This window comes from Zootoca vivipara, chromosome 6 (genome assembly GCF_963506605.1).
Source record: "Zootoca vivipara chromosome 6, rZooViv1.1, whole genome shotgun sequence".
NCBI classification, from domain to species: domain Eukaryota; kingdom Metazoa; phylum Chordata; class Lepidosauria; order Squamata; family Lacertidae; genus Zootoca; species Zootoca vivipara.
The window spans coordinates 20,127,792-20,142,376 of NC_083281.1; the positions used below are offsets into that span (position 1 = coordinate 20,127,792).

The 14,585-nt window shown below is 47.4% G+C and overlaps 1 long non-coding RNA gene across 1 annotated transcript; it reads left to right on the forward strand.

The window, feature by feature from the left end:
- Positions 1-5,225: 5,225 nt before the first annotated feature.
- Positions 5,226-9,166, forward strand: LOC118087704 (uncharacterized). Its single transcript, XR_009557723.1, has 2 exons — positions 5,226-5,886; positions 6,010-9,166. It is a non-coding gene; the product is annotated as an uncharacterized LOC118087704 (long non-coding RNA).
- The last annotated feature ends 5,419 nt before the right edge of the window (positions 9,167-14,585 follow it).

Sequence of the window (14,585 nt, forward strand, 5' to 3'; positions counted from 1 at the left end):
GGAGGCTCCACAAAGGCTTTCTGGCATTGGAAGGGGGTCCTGCAACATGGCTGCGTCCAAAATGAACTGGAGCTGTCTGGTAACAATGAAAGTGGCCTCACAGGCACCCCTCTGGCATTCCCACCGGCTTTGGAAGACGGCCTTGTTGAGTCTGTGCCAGGAATACAGTTTGCAAGGCAAAGAAGAGGAAGAAGAAAGGGACTTTGATTCCTGTTTTGTTCTTCTGTGCAGCCATGTGTACACATCCTTGCTTGCTGGTCCTGCTCATCCTCACAGGATTGTTTGTTTTCTGACTGCCCTCAAATCAGTCGCTTGCACCTGTTGCCAGAGGCACCACCCGCCATTTGCCCTCTTACGGCATGTCTGCCAGTTTGCCTCTTGTTGATGGCACTCGGTCTTAGAGCCTCACATGCTGAGCACCTGAGCTGTGCGGTCGGCAGCCTGTTGACGAAAACACAGTGATGTTTTTGCAAGTAGGAACAAGCCTTGCGGTGGCGATGCCTTGCGGGACTTGCACACTCACAGAAGAGGCCTGTTGCCGCAGCTGCAGACAGGGAAGATGTTTTCTCCCTCTTGGCTAAATGCCTCATGATTTAAAGCAGAGTTGAGCTTTCTATAAATAATTTAAAGCAGGCCTTACGCACTCCAGTGCTGAAAGGGTTCTTGGATTAAAGATGTATCGACTTGCCTGCTGGATGCCGAAGTGCTCTTGAAGAGGCAGGGAGGCTTTTAACCTGAACATGCATTTGGGAACCCCTTTTCTGAACCTTTTGCCTTATACCTGCATGGTGGTCATGCTGCTCCTGCAACCCACCTGGGATCGGGCCTTGACCTGCCATTTGAAGGCCAGGGGTCTAGCGGATGGCGTTGGATTTTCCTGCCAACTTCCGGTGTGGCTGCCAGGAAAAAGGTAAAGGTACAGGCACCCCTGACCGTTAGGTCATAGAGTTGGAATCATAGAGTTGGAAGAGACGACAAGGGCCATCCAGCCCAACCCCCTCCTAAGCAGGAAACACCATCAAAACATTCTTGACATATGCCTGTCAAGCCTCTGCTTAAAGACCTCCAAAGAAGACCTCTGCTTAAAGACCTCCAAAGAAGGAGACTCCACCACACTCCTTGGCAGCAAATCCCACTGTCGAACAGCTCTTACTGTCAGGAAGTTCTTCCTAATGTTTAGGTGGAATCTTCTTTCTTGTAGCTTGAATCCATTACTCCGTGTCCGCTTCTCTGGAGCAGCAGAAAATAACCTTTCTCCCTCCTCTATATGACAGGGGTCAGCAAACTTTTTCAGCAGGGGGCCGGTCCACTGTCCCTCAGACCTTGTGGGGGGCCGGACTATATTTTGAAAAAATATATGAATGAATTCCTATGCCCCACAAATAACCCAGAGATGCATTTTAAATAAAAGGACACATTCTACTCATGTAAAAACACCAGGCAGCCCCCACAAATAACCCAGAGATGCATTTTAAATAAACGAACACATTCTACTCATGTAAAAACATGCTGATTCCCAGACCATCCGCGGGCCGGATTTGGAAGGTGATTGGGCCGCATCCAGCCCCCGGGCCTTAGTTTGGAGACCCCTGCTATATGACATCCTTTTATATATTTGAACATGGCTATCATATCACCCCTTAACCTTCTCTACTCCTATTGATGCAGCCCAGAATTGCATTGGCTTTTTTAGCTGCTGCATCACACTGTTGACTCATGTCAAGTCTGTGGTCTACCAAGACTCCGAGGTCCTTTTCACATGTACTGCTCTCAAGCCAGGTGTCACCCATCCTGTATTTGTGCCTTTCATTTTTCTGCCCAAGTGTAGTACCTTACATTTCTCCTTGTTAAAATTCATCTTGTTTGCTTAGGACCAGTTGTCTAATCTGTTAAGGTCATTTTGAAGTGTGATCCTGTCCTCGCTCTATAGGCCGAGGGAGCTGGCTTTTGTCCGCATACAGCTTCCAGGTCATGTGGCCAGCATGACAAAGCCGCTTCTGGCGAACCAGAGCAGCGCACGGAACTGCTGTTTACCTTCCCGCCAGAGCGGTACCTATTTATCTACTTGCACTTTGACGTGCTTTTGAACTGCTAGGTGGGCAGGAGCTGGGACAGAGCAACGGGAGCTCACCCCGTCACGGGGATTCGAACCGCCAACCTTCTGATCGGCAAGACCTAGGCTCTGTGGTTTAGACCACAGCGCCACCTGCAAATTCTAAATCAAGAACAGGGAACCTCGGGCTTCAGGAGTGAAATACGCCCCACCAGCAGCAGCCCTGCTCTGCACTCTCCTCTAGTGTTTTTGTGTCAGGAGTGGGTAAGTAATAAATCACACGGGATAAGTGAACTCTTTATTAGGAGAAACAAGGTCTGCGCAGAAGTGCTAGGCCTACTGAGCACAGCAACTCTTCTCGGCAGGTCTTGTGGCACTTGTGGAGACTGAAGGCCTTCCCTCAGCTGCCTAAGTCTCCTCCCCAGGTCATTCCCAAGCAATCTGAGACTATGCCGGTGTGCCTGATTTTGATCCTCCCATTTCAGCCCTTTCCTGGTCCTGGGAGACCAGCAGGAGGAGAGCTCGCTGCAGCAGGAGGGGGAGACACCCTGGCTTCTTCACCAGCCGGTCTCATCTCTGCCTCCCTCCTCTCCTCCTCCTCCTGATTCTGGACTGCTCTCTGCCGCAGACTCTCCCAGCTCACTAAACCCTGTTACCTCTTCAGCTTCTGACATCTCTTCTGCAAAACATGGCAGTGTTTGTGTGCAGGGCCATCTTAAGCACATCTGGCACCATGGTGCAAAGATCCCTCTGGCACCCCCCCTTCTCGACCTTTTTTTAGGGCTGGAGGAGGCAGGCAGAGGCTGGAGGGTGGCTCCTCCTGTGGGGAAGAGGCAGCGGCTGGACATGGTGTCTCCCGGCTCAGCTGGCCTGCTGAGCGGGCCTGCGCCAAGCGAGCGAGGGCGTGTGCGCCACTCCTGTCTAGTGTTGGCTCGTCCCCCCCCCCTTTTAGCCTTCTGGTGCCCCGCAGAATTCGGCGTCTGCAAGCTAAAAGGGAAAAAACCAAGCCAACGCTCGACGGGAGCAGTGCACACTCCCTCGCTCACATAGCGTGCTCGTTCGGTGTTCCCCGGACTCTTGCCTGGCGCCCTCCAGAAGTTGGTGCCCTGGCACCCCGCGCCACTAGCCTCTATGGGTAAGACGGGCCTGTGTTGCCTTCTGTTCATCACTGTGCTGTACCAGAAATACAGTAGTGGGCATCGTGCGCCCTTGGCTTTCTAGTATCCATTCCCATTGGCTTCCTTCTTGCTGAGCGTTTGTTTCTAACTTGTGATGATTAATCCACAATGGCCAACTTCTCTCTCCCTCCCTCCCATGAAAAGCCATTAGAGCATTTACGGTAAATTAAATTTCAGCCCGGGCCTCTCTTGCTCTCTCTGTGTCTATAGTCTGTGTTTCCTGTTTGCCATGGGCCATTAATGACCCAATGGATCCATTGTAAAAGGCCCGGAGAGGGCTGAGAAATGTGGTTGTGAGTGACGTCGGTAGTAGCAGAACAGAATGTCTAATATGGTATCTTGCTTGCTTCATCTCCGGGTCTTGGGTTTGGCCTTGGAGACCTCCTGAGGACCCTGACGAAAACCCAGCCCACCCTGTGCCCGGTCACAGTATCATAGAATTGTAGACTTGGAAGCAAGGGTGCCAACTTGAACAACAAAATATTGTTGCCCTTGCCTCACTTAATTGATTGCATGACGCAGTGCACACACACCATTTGAATGGGAATGCCCATCAACTTTGTGGGGGCCCAGCCCCCTCAAAACCTCTCCTGTGGGGACTGAAGCCCCTACGGCCCCTGGGAGTTGGCTCCCATGCTTGCAAGGGACCCCCGAGGGTCATCTAGTGCAAGCCCCTGCAATGCAGAAATCTTTTGCCCAACATGGGACTCGAACCCACAACCCTAAAATTAAGAATCTCATGCTCTGCCAACTGAGCTAGACCCTGAACTCGGGCTTCGGCGAGTCTGAAGCCTAAAGTCTGAGCCTGCATAGACAGGGGGTGGGGGGTGGGGACTCTAGCCTTGCGGAGAGCAAGCTTTCATTACCTCCTTTAATTCTGCTGTCCACACTCCCCCCCCTCCTTCAATCTGGGTTTCCTCCTACCTACGCCCCTCCCTTTTCAGAGTAGCCTTGGTATGAGAAAATCCAGACAGAGGGAGGCAATAGAGTAAAGGCAAGTCACAGGATGTTCTCTATCCTCATTAAACGACAGCATAGACGAGCCCTTAGCTGGAGGCAACAACCCTCTGCGTGTCAACAAGGCCACCATAAACGAAGGGGAAACTTCTGTCTCTCTCTGGCCAACTTGAGGTCTGCTCCCTTTTCCCCCCAGCATCCCAGCAGCTTCCCTTTGGAAGCTGCTAACTCCCGTTACCTCTTATGGAATGAGCAGGCGCAGGATTGTCACACCGTTTTATTTTTAAGCACTGGTGCTTCCCCACCCCACCCTACCCCAATTCAGTTGCAAACTCGCCTTATCTCCTCCTCGCATTCTTTGTGGTTGCTGTCGCACGAAAATGTGACTCAGGCCTGGAGCAAAGCATGTGTCTCCCTTGACATCTATGCGCCTCAACTCCTTCTACCGCAGCCCCGTTTGTCCTCCCACGGAAGGGATAGAGCTGTTTGGTTAGGCAGGGCTCCTGGCTTGTGTGGGCTTCCTTCGAGCCCAAGATAGCATTCTTCCTAAAGCTGCTTTTTTGCATATATTTGTTTGTGTGGGGTGGTTTTTTTCCTGCCCCCTCCATGATCAGACATGTCTGCTGCTGCCTCTGGCCACATGGGATGGGTGCTGAGCTGTGGTCTAAACCAATGAGCCTCTTGGGCTTGCCAGTCAGAATGTCAGTGGTTCGATTCCCCATGATGGAGTGAGCTCCCATTGCTTTGTCCCAGCTCCTGCCAATCTAGCAGTTCGAAAGCACGCCAGGGCAAGTAGATAAATAGGTACCACTGCGATGGGAAGGTAAATGACGTTTCCATGCGCTCTGGAAAAATGCCAGCTCCCTTGGCCGGAAAAGTGAGATGAGCGCCGCAACCCCATAGTTGCCTTTGACTGGACTTTGAAGGGCTGTCTGGTTCAGCTGAAAGACATTTCAAGTTAAAGAAGAAAGAGGTGGATGTGTGTATGGCTTCAAGTTCCCCATCTACACTGAGCCCCTTGGGTGGTAGATTGAAGCTCAAAGCCTTCCCCACTATGGCATCGTACTTGTATTTTAAGTCGTAGCCATCATTTTGAAACATGCGTCTATCAGATAAATTAGCATATGCAAAACGTATTTAGATCAGTGTCCTCTCATCTTCTGGCAGGGCATTTCCTCGGTTTTTTTTTGTTGGGAATGGAGTCACTGCCATGTTGCAGTCCTCTGCCGTTTCGTTCGGCTACCTGCGTAGGCAAGACCTGAGACGTCTTCCTGATAGGAATCTGTCCCTTGGGTGAGCCATGGGGACCAGCTCTAGTGACTGAACACATGGGAAAAGAGGATGGCAGTCAGATGCCTGTTGCCGGGAGGCCGTTGCGCGCTTGCGTAAGGATTCCATGAATGAGTGGAATTGCGTTGTATTTTGCAATATCGGGCAATGATTGCTGATACTGCTTGAGAAACCTGAAGGTGAGGCTGCTGCCATCTCTCATCGCATCCCAGCAGAAGCCTTGGCTCACTTCCTCTGACGCTTGCCCAAGGAGAAGAAGAAACCCAACCTCAGAGTCGATCAGGCAGGTCGGTGCCAGAATTCTCCCACCCACAGCCTCCACAAGTCTATGCCGGCCTTCTCCAACCTGAAGATGTTTTAGAGTACAACTCCAGCCTGCTTTGCACGTCACAGTAAACCGCAGCTAAGGTAAACGGTGGTTTAATCATAGAATCATGGCAGGGGGTTAGACTAGATGACCCTTGGCTTCCCTTCCAACTTTGCAATTCTATGATTCTATGACAAATCTCTCTCTCTCCCTAAACCCCCTAGACACCCACCCCAGGCTCTTCTGCAATCCACAGAGGTCAGCTCAGTTAAGCAACCCAGGTGAGCAAATGGAAGCGGGTGTTTCACCTAACACATAATTAACCTGTTGCCAACTCCAAACAGATAAAGGTCACTCACACATAACACCTCTTGTTTTCTTTTTGGCTGAAACTGCTCCAGAAATGCAACGTGACCAGAAAAATTAAAACAATGCCAGCTAAGCTCGCCTCCTGTTTGCAACTGAGAAGAAAAAGTGGCCGTGTTTTTTGTGCACACAGGAAACGGCTGAACTCCTGAAATAAAGGTGCCAATTTTGAAGGTATTTTTAAAAAGGGCACAGGAAGACTGAGAATTTTCCTCATCTGTCTTTGCCTTATAGGTTTGTTGAAAAGGCTCTTTAGAAAACACCGGCACTGGACCTAGATAATAAGGGCTCCTGCCGCACTTGTTTAGATAACTTTGGGCACGGCACCCACTTGATTTTACAAATCTTGTTCTTCAGCTGTTTGGGAGGAAGAGGGACAACAGTCAGCAATAACCTTCAAACGCTTGCCAACAGACTTAACTTGTTTTGCACAAACAGCCCTCTTCGCCTGGGGTCTTTCCCACATCCTTCACGGTAACCTCCAGCTTTAACCATTAGCACGCTCTTCTTCCACCACCACCCCCCTCTCTGGAAATTTCCACGCAGTGTCCTTCTAAAGGGTGATGAATTTACACAGCGGCTGAGTCTCAGGAGCAACCCAAACCCTTGAACGGATTTGTTACTAGAGCATGGCTGTTTGGTTTGTTTCAATAAAGTACTGCTGTCAATTATGTGTCCCTCCCTCTAATAGCAAGCTCAAGTGGCTGAGTGCTTGTCCACTCCCCTGCAGTTTGGTTCATGAAAAGAAAGTGTGTTCTTCATTTTGCCTTATGCTGTGTTGGAATTGTTTGCATGTAAGCATCATATTGTTCCACACCGTTTATTTAAACACAAAAGAAACACAATGCAAATGATGCGAGGGGAAATCATCAATTGCATACTGTTTGTGGACTGAGAAATTGCATTTGCCGGCTCGATCCCTAATGGTTGCTGCATATGCAAGGAAAACTCTCTAGAATATTGTAGGAATTTTAAAGAGATCGTTTCTCAGGCGGCCCCCCAATAAGAACGATCCTGCTGTTTTGTTTAAAGATGCATGCCTTGTTTTCCATCAGAGTCTTCCTGCCCCATGAACCAAGCAATGATGGGTGAAACAAGTTCAAGGATCTTAAAGTTTGATTGTTGTTGTTTAGTTGTTTAGTCGTGTCTGACTCTTCATGACCCCATGGAGCAAAATACACCAGGCACTCCTGTCCTCAAAAAGTTTGATTAGGTGACCATTATAACTAATGGAGTAACACGCGTCTATTCTAGGCTTAGTGGAACCTTGACCTGGAGAAATATGAGGGTGAGATTGTTACATGTCACATGTCTGTTTATGTTCCAGCACAGTCTGCTGGGAACTTCCGTTGTGTACAGCTTTTGCTTTTGAGACTCTCTCTGAGGAGACGACATGTTTTTCTTTGTCCTGATTTATGCTTAATAAATCTGCTTGTGATTCTGCTTTCAGAAGCCTCTCCACACCGCTTCTATTCGCGCAGCGTGCTGCTAATTTAGTGTGCTCAGACTTCTGAAGTCTGAGTCGCTGGCTACGTCGCTCCAGAGATGGATCGACCAGCACGTCGGCTGGAAGGGCATGATCCAGCTGGGGGCTAGCCAGCTGGCCTCTTGACGCCTCTGGATGCTGACAACAGGGGATGTACTGCAACATTTTATTGCAGGCTATACTTGTAAAATACCTACTGTTGTGCTCAGTGCTATTTTTATGGAAAAAGAGGTGCCAGAACGTACCATGAAAGCTTCCCTTGTTCTCTTAAAATGTCAATGGTGCCCACCTGAGAGGTGCCAGAACTGAGTTCCCACTGGGGGGGGGGGAGCTCTGGTTTTGGTAGACACTGAGCAGAGTTCTAAATAGCTACTTCTAAAGCTTTCCGAAAGTTGGTTCTCCTTTGTTGCCTGTCAGAAATTTGGGGTATCTGTGGACGACGGGAGGAGGGCGTGCAAAACGAAGCGAGCTTGCAACTTTTCTCGACCTTTTTAAAAAATTTATTTGAAAGTGTCAAGGGTAATTACAACTGCCACGTGAACAAAACAAGTGGGAATGGAGGTTATATAAAAGAAGACCCCCTGTTTATGAATCAAAGGTCAAACCTCCATAAAACCAGCAGCTGAGATGAAGGCGACGCAACAGACTTGTTGGATTAGCAGGTCCTTCCAAAAATATTACAAATTTCTCGGGGAGATGTGTGAAGGAAGAATCTTAGGTAACTGGTTTTGCACCTTCTGGAGCGACTCGGTCACAAGGGAGTCATAAACCAAATACCTTTACAGCTAAGCACCTAGCTCAGCCATTGGCTATTGGAATTTGCGTACAAAGGACACCTATGTATAAACATGACCAAGCGAGAATGTAATGAAACTTGTATACCGCTGGTACTTAACGCCAGCAAAACTTTCTAAGATGTACAGGAACCAGAACAAATGGTGTTGGAAATGCAGAACATCGGTGGGGGAATTTTTTCACATGTGGTGGGGGTGTGATAGGATAAAAAAAATTTGGGATTTGGTTTATAACGAACTTAAATTTTTTTTGAAACTTGCCTTTCCGAAGAAGCCTGAGGCTTTCTTGTTGGGTCTAGTCGATAAGGAAATCCCAAAATCCGATTTAAGATTCTTTATGTACGCCACAGTGGCAGCCAGGATTCTCATTGCCCAGAAGTGGAAAACAAATGATATACCATCTATAGAAGAGTGGCAATCGAAGGTTCTTGAATTTATGGAATTAGCCAAATTAACACACAGAGTACGTGATTCGGACGATGCGAAGTTCCAAGCTGAATGGAGTAAATTTATAGAGTATGCTAAAGGAAATTATACGGGTATGAGAGCGTTAGGGGTAGCAACATAACGTCTACAGTGTCTTGAGTCTGTTGTAAATAGAAAATACGAAGTAGGATTGACAGAATTTACCACTTATGGGTTGGAAGGAAGTCATATAGGTTGAATTATTTGTAATATGAATGTTTGCTAATATGATTATGAAAAAATGAATAAAAATTTATCTTTGAAAAAAAATAAACATGACCAAGCGGATTAAATTGCCAAACTGAAATATGCAATTTAAAGCTCAAAGAGAGCATAGCTGTGGCCTTTCCTTTTATCCCCCAACGCCGCTCGCTAGCAATTTTGTGGTCTCTGCTGTCACCGGCTGTGGCGATCAGCCTAAAGTTAAGCCAGGTTACTAAGGGTTAATCCAAATAGAACTGTTAGAACCCAAGGGGGTGGGCTCTGGCAGAGTATAAAAACCCCACCCCTGGAGTCAGTTGGTCGGTTAGTCAGTTGGTAGTCAGCTGGAGAAGTAGTCAGTTGGTTGTTAGTAGAGATAAAGGGTAAAGGGACCCCTGGCCATTAGGTCCAGTCGTGACCGACTCTGGGGTTGCGCGCTCATCTCGCATTATTGGCCGAGGGATCCGGCGTACAGCTTCCAGGTCATGTGGCCAGCATGACAAAGCCGCTTCTGGCAAACCAGAGCAGCACATGGAAACGCCGTTTACCTTCCCGCTACAGCGGTTCCTATTTATCTACTTGCATTTTGACGTGCTTTCGAACTGCTAGGTTGGCAGGAGCTGGGACCAAGCAACGGGAGCTCACCCTGTCACAGGGATTCGAACCGCCGACCTTCTGATCAGCAAGCCCTAGGCTCAGTGGTTTAACCCACAGCGCCACCTGGGTCCCCGTTAGTAGAGATAGAGCTGGTTTAATAGTGAGGTGAGGCATAGATGGTGTGTGTTATTAATCAGTCAGGATAAAGAGTTTGTGTGCTTATTTACAAATACATTTAGTTGTCTTTAGCGGTAATAGGCCGGTAATAGTTATATTTAGAGGTAATAGGCCGGTATAGGAAACATCTGTTATTTGTAACAATCTTAAGACGAATACTGAAACCGTTACGCTTATGTACCAACAATAAAGCAACATCTTTTTACTTTCACACTATCCTGGTCTGAAGTGCTTTTAAGTGACAGCAGATATTTTATTTGGTCGTTGGCGCAGTCATCGATAGACCGTAAAACGTCCGGGGTGCTGTGCAGGTCAGGGTGACCGCGACACCGGCTTATATTGATCTGCAGGGAGAAAACTCAGATTGCAACCAGCTGAACACCCCAAATGAGGCAATAATTATGGGGCTTGAGTAATTGTTTATGCAAATCTCTGTTTCGGCATCAACCCCCTCCGTGTTTCACGATCCTCGAGGACCGCTGAAGACTGTGCTTTCGGTGAGGTGCTTGAGAAGTTCCGTATTTTGGAATTGTCGGCTAAACATAGGCTGTGAACACACCATACATTTAAAGCACACACAGCCCCACCCCCCAAATAATCATTCTGGGAACTGTAGTTTGTTAAGGGTGCTGGGAATTTAGATCTGTGACTGGGAAACTACAGATTCCCAGTATTCTTTGGCGGTGGCAGGAGAATGTGCTTTAAATGTATGGTGTACATAGAATTTGGCATCGGGGATGGGGTGGTGCTCTATAGTGGTGCTGGGAGACCTGTTTCTTTTGGGATAGCTCATTTGGTAGAGCAGGAGACTCTTAATCTCAAGGTTGTAGGTTCGACTATCACACTGAGCAAGAGATTCCTGCATGGTCCCTTCCAGCTCTATGTGATTCTAACAGCGAAGACCCCTGGGAACTTTGCTCATAGAAGTTCTCTCTCTCTCTCTCCTCCCCTCCTATTTTTTATCCCTCTTTCTACTCTGACACCTACCCTTTGAACTCTTCCAACCCATCAGAGATTAGAATCATAGAGTTGGACGAGACCACAAGGGCCATCCAGTCCAACCCCCTGCCAAGCAGGAAACACCATCAAAACACTCTTGACATATGCCTGTCAAGCATCTGCTTAAAGACCTCCAAAGAAGGAGACTCCACCATACTCCTTGATAGCAAATTCCACTGTCAAACAGCTCTTACTGTCAGGAAGTTCTTCCTAGTTTGAATCCATTGATCCGTGTCCGCTTCTCTGGAGCAGCAGAAAACAACCTTTCTCCCTCCTCTATATGACATCCTTTTATATATTTGAACATGGCTATCATATCACCCCTTAACCTTCTCCTCTCCAGGCTAAACATACCCAGCTCCCTAAGCCGTTCCTCATAAGGCATCGTTTCCAGGCGTTTGACCATTTTGGTTGCCCTCTTCTGGACACGTTCCAGCTTGTCAATATCCTTCTTGAACTGTGGTGCCCAGAACTGGACACAGTACCCCAGGTGAGGTCTGACCAGAGCATAATACAGTGGTACTATTACTTCCCTTGATCTAGACGCTATACTCCTATTGATGCAGCCCAGAATTGCATTGGCTTTTTTAGCTGCTGCATCACACTGTTGACTCATGTCAAGTTTGTGGTCTACCAAGACTCCTAGATCCTTTTCACATGTACTGCTCTCAAGCCAGGTGTCTCCCATCCTGTATTTGTGCCTTTCATTTTTTTTGCCTAAGTGTAGTACTTTGCAATTCTCCTTGTTAAAATTCATCTTGTTTGCTTTGGCCCAGTTGTCTAATCTGTTAAACAGATTAGATTACTTGCAGTGAGAGACAGTGTACATTTGCCAGAGGTCCAAGCCAAGGACTTTCAAAGTGCTTTTCAAATGAGGCTGAGGGTCTCAGTTAACTGTAATTTGTCAGAGTAATTCCCCTTCTCCTTCTTAGTGGTGGCCCCAAAATGGTTTTTTTCCTGCCATACCTCCAACCCCTTCCCTTCTGCCATACAAGAAACACCACCCACCCCTTGCTTCAGATGGCCTCGCAAATATTTATCTTGCTGCCCAGGCTTCCCCCAACCCTCTAATTCCCAAAATTATCACCAAATTTTTTTAAAAAAATTAAGCAGTTCTACTGGGGGTTTACGAAACACTTTCTAACATTGTGTTTTTGCAAATGGCTTAGAGGGTTTTCCCCCTCTTTATAAAGTTGCACTTTACAACTGCTTTCGAATGAATATGTTATTTGTTTCAAAAAATATATACCTTGCTTGCTTTATTAAAAAAAAACACCCCCAACAACCCCCCCCAAATGGTTTATATGCCTACTGTGTGTCTCTTGGGGGAGCTTCCTTCCATGGTATAACAATTTATTATTACTGTATTATTATTTATTAAATTTGTATATCGCCGTATACCCATAGATCTCAGGGTGGTTTACAACAATATAAAAACCACAAAATGCACAATAAAAACCAGAACAGAAACAAACCAATTACAAACCCTTCCACAACACATTTCAAAGGGCATTGGGTGTCAATTAACCAAAGGCCTGACTGAAGAGAAATGTTTTCGCCTGGAGCCTAGACATGTAATGAAGATGCCAGGCAAGGCTCCCTTGGGGAGAGCGCCCCACAAGTGGGGAACCACCACAGAAAAGGCCCGGTCTCGTGTTGACACCCTCCGGACCTCTCATGGGGGTGGCACATGAAGAAAAGCCTCAGATGGTGATTGCAGGGTCCGGGACAGCTTATATGGGGAGAGGCGATCCTTGAGGCATTGTGGTCCTGAGCCGTTTAAGGCTCTATAGGTCAAAACCAGCACTTTGAATTGGGCCTGGAAACTGGCAAGCAGAGCAGTTGGGCCAAGATCAGCGTAATATGCCCAAAACTGTCTTGCCTTGGCGAGTAACCTCTAAATCAACTAACCCCTGTGTTGCGAACTCCAGACTAAAGACAACAGCGGCAACATAGTTTTATGACCACTGCTCCTTAGAAGTTGACTGTATACATTTCTGAGTTGAACACTGAGGAAGACCATGTCGAAACAGTGTCATTGGACAGATCACTGTCTATTATATTTGCTATTATTTGCATCGACAGATATCGTTAAGCATTCAAAATACAGTATATCACTGGATGAATATTCTTTTTGATACTATATGGACTGTACTCTTGAATATCGCTTCGCTGCAACTTATAAAGATATACATATAAAGATATACATTTATGCCCTCGTTTTTCATCGGTCCACGTGTTGCCGCTGTTGTCTTTGGTGAGCAACCTGGCTGCCAAATTCTGTACCAGCTAGAGTTTCCAGAGAGTAAAAGCCTGGAGAAGAGAAGGTTAAGGGGTGATATGAGAAGGGAAGAGAAGGTTAAGGGGTGATATGATAGCCATGTTCAAATATATAAAAGGATGTCATATAGAGGAGGGTGAAAGGTTGTTTTCTGCTGCTCCAGAGAAGCGGACACGGAGCAATGGATTCAAACTACAGTACAAGAAAGAAGATTCCACCTAAACATTAGGAAGAACTTCCTGACAGTAAGAGCTGTTCGACAGTGGGATTTGCTGCCAAGAAGTGTGGTGGAGTCTCCTTCTTTGGAGGTCTTTAAGCAGAGGCTTGAGAGCCATATGTCAAGAATGCTCTGATGGTGTTTCCTGCTTGGCAGGGGGTTGGACTGGATGGCCCTTGTGGTCTCTTCCAATTCTATGATTCTAAAAGCATTCCTACTGAACTTTATCTCCTTGACCCGGAAGGTACACCCCTCCAGAAAGCCCCTATTAAAAAGCCCCTCTGGCACTCATCAATCTCCCCACACCACTTCTGCACCTCCAAGCCCGAAATCCTGAGAATTGCTACTGCAGAGAGGCGATGTGGTGCTGCACCAGTTGAACTCTCAGCCAGTTACGCAACTGTTTCAAGGCGTGCTAGGTGGCCGAGGGAGGAAGGAACACCTGTTCTGTGTGTTTTCCGAAACTGGTTGTGGATGCCCCAGGCTACATCCCAAGATGTGTTTTCTGGAAGTCTCATAGTTGCTTCATTCCTCGGGTGGGTCCACCCAGTGCTTCCCGTGCTAAAAAAATGTTTAGGGGTACTCTCATTTTTCCTACTCGTATTGAAATACTGCCTTTCAATGAGACCAAACTTAAGATTCACAAAATGTTTAGGGGTATGTGTACCCCTGCGTGCCCCCCAGAAAAAAAGCACGGGTACACCTGCCTCGACCTTTCCCTCCAGATTTGCTTTTCTGAGCTGAGTCCATAAGCAAGTGATTCCCTCGCACATCCCTGCCGGCAGCATGAATATTTGATAGGAGATGAAATATTAAGACACTTTAAAAAAACAACAACAACCAGCCCCACCCTTCTGCCTTCCTTCCAGTGGTTTTCTGCTCTGGGAAGAAGCATCTGCCAGCCTGCCTTGTTTTTTTGCTCTCTCCTTAACCTTTATTTCCCCTCCTTTCGTCTCCCAAAGAGAGGCGGCTTGTGTCTGAATGGTTTTGGTTTTGCAGAAATAAAGAAAAGTGGGAGGTTTCGCTTCTGCTTCGGGTGTCAGGATGTGTGTCTCAAGTGGATGCGTGCGAGAGAGACACCCATAGCGCCTGGAGCAATAGCAGAAGAGGAGGGAGAGCGCAGAGGAGAGGAGGAGACAGATGAAGACAGTCTCTAACTTCAAACAGAGAAGAGGAGAGAAGAAGGACAATAGGAGCCTCCCCTTTCTCACAAGGGC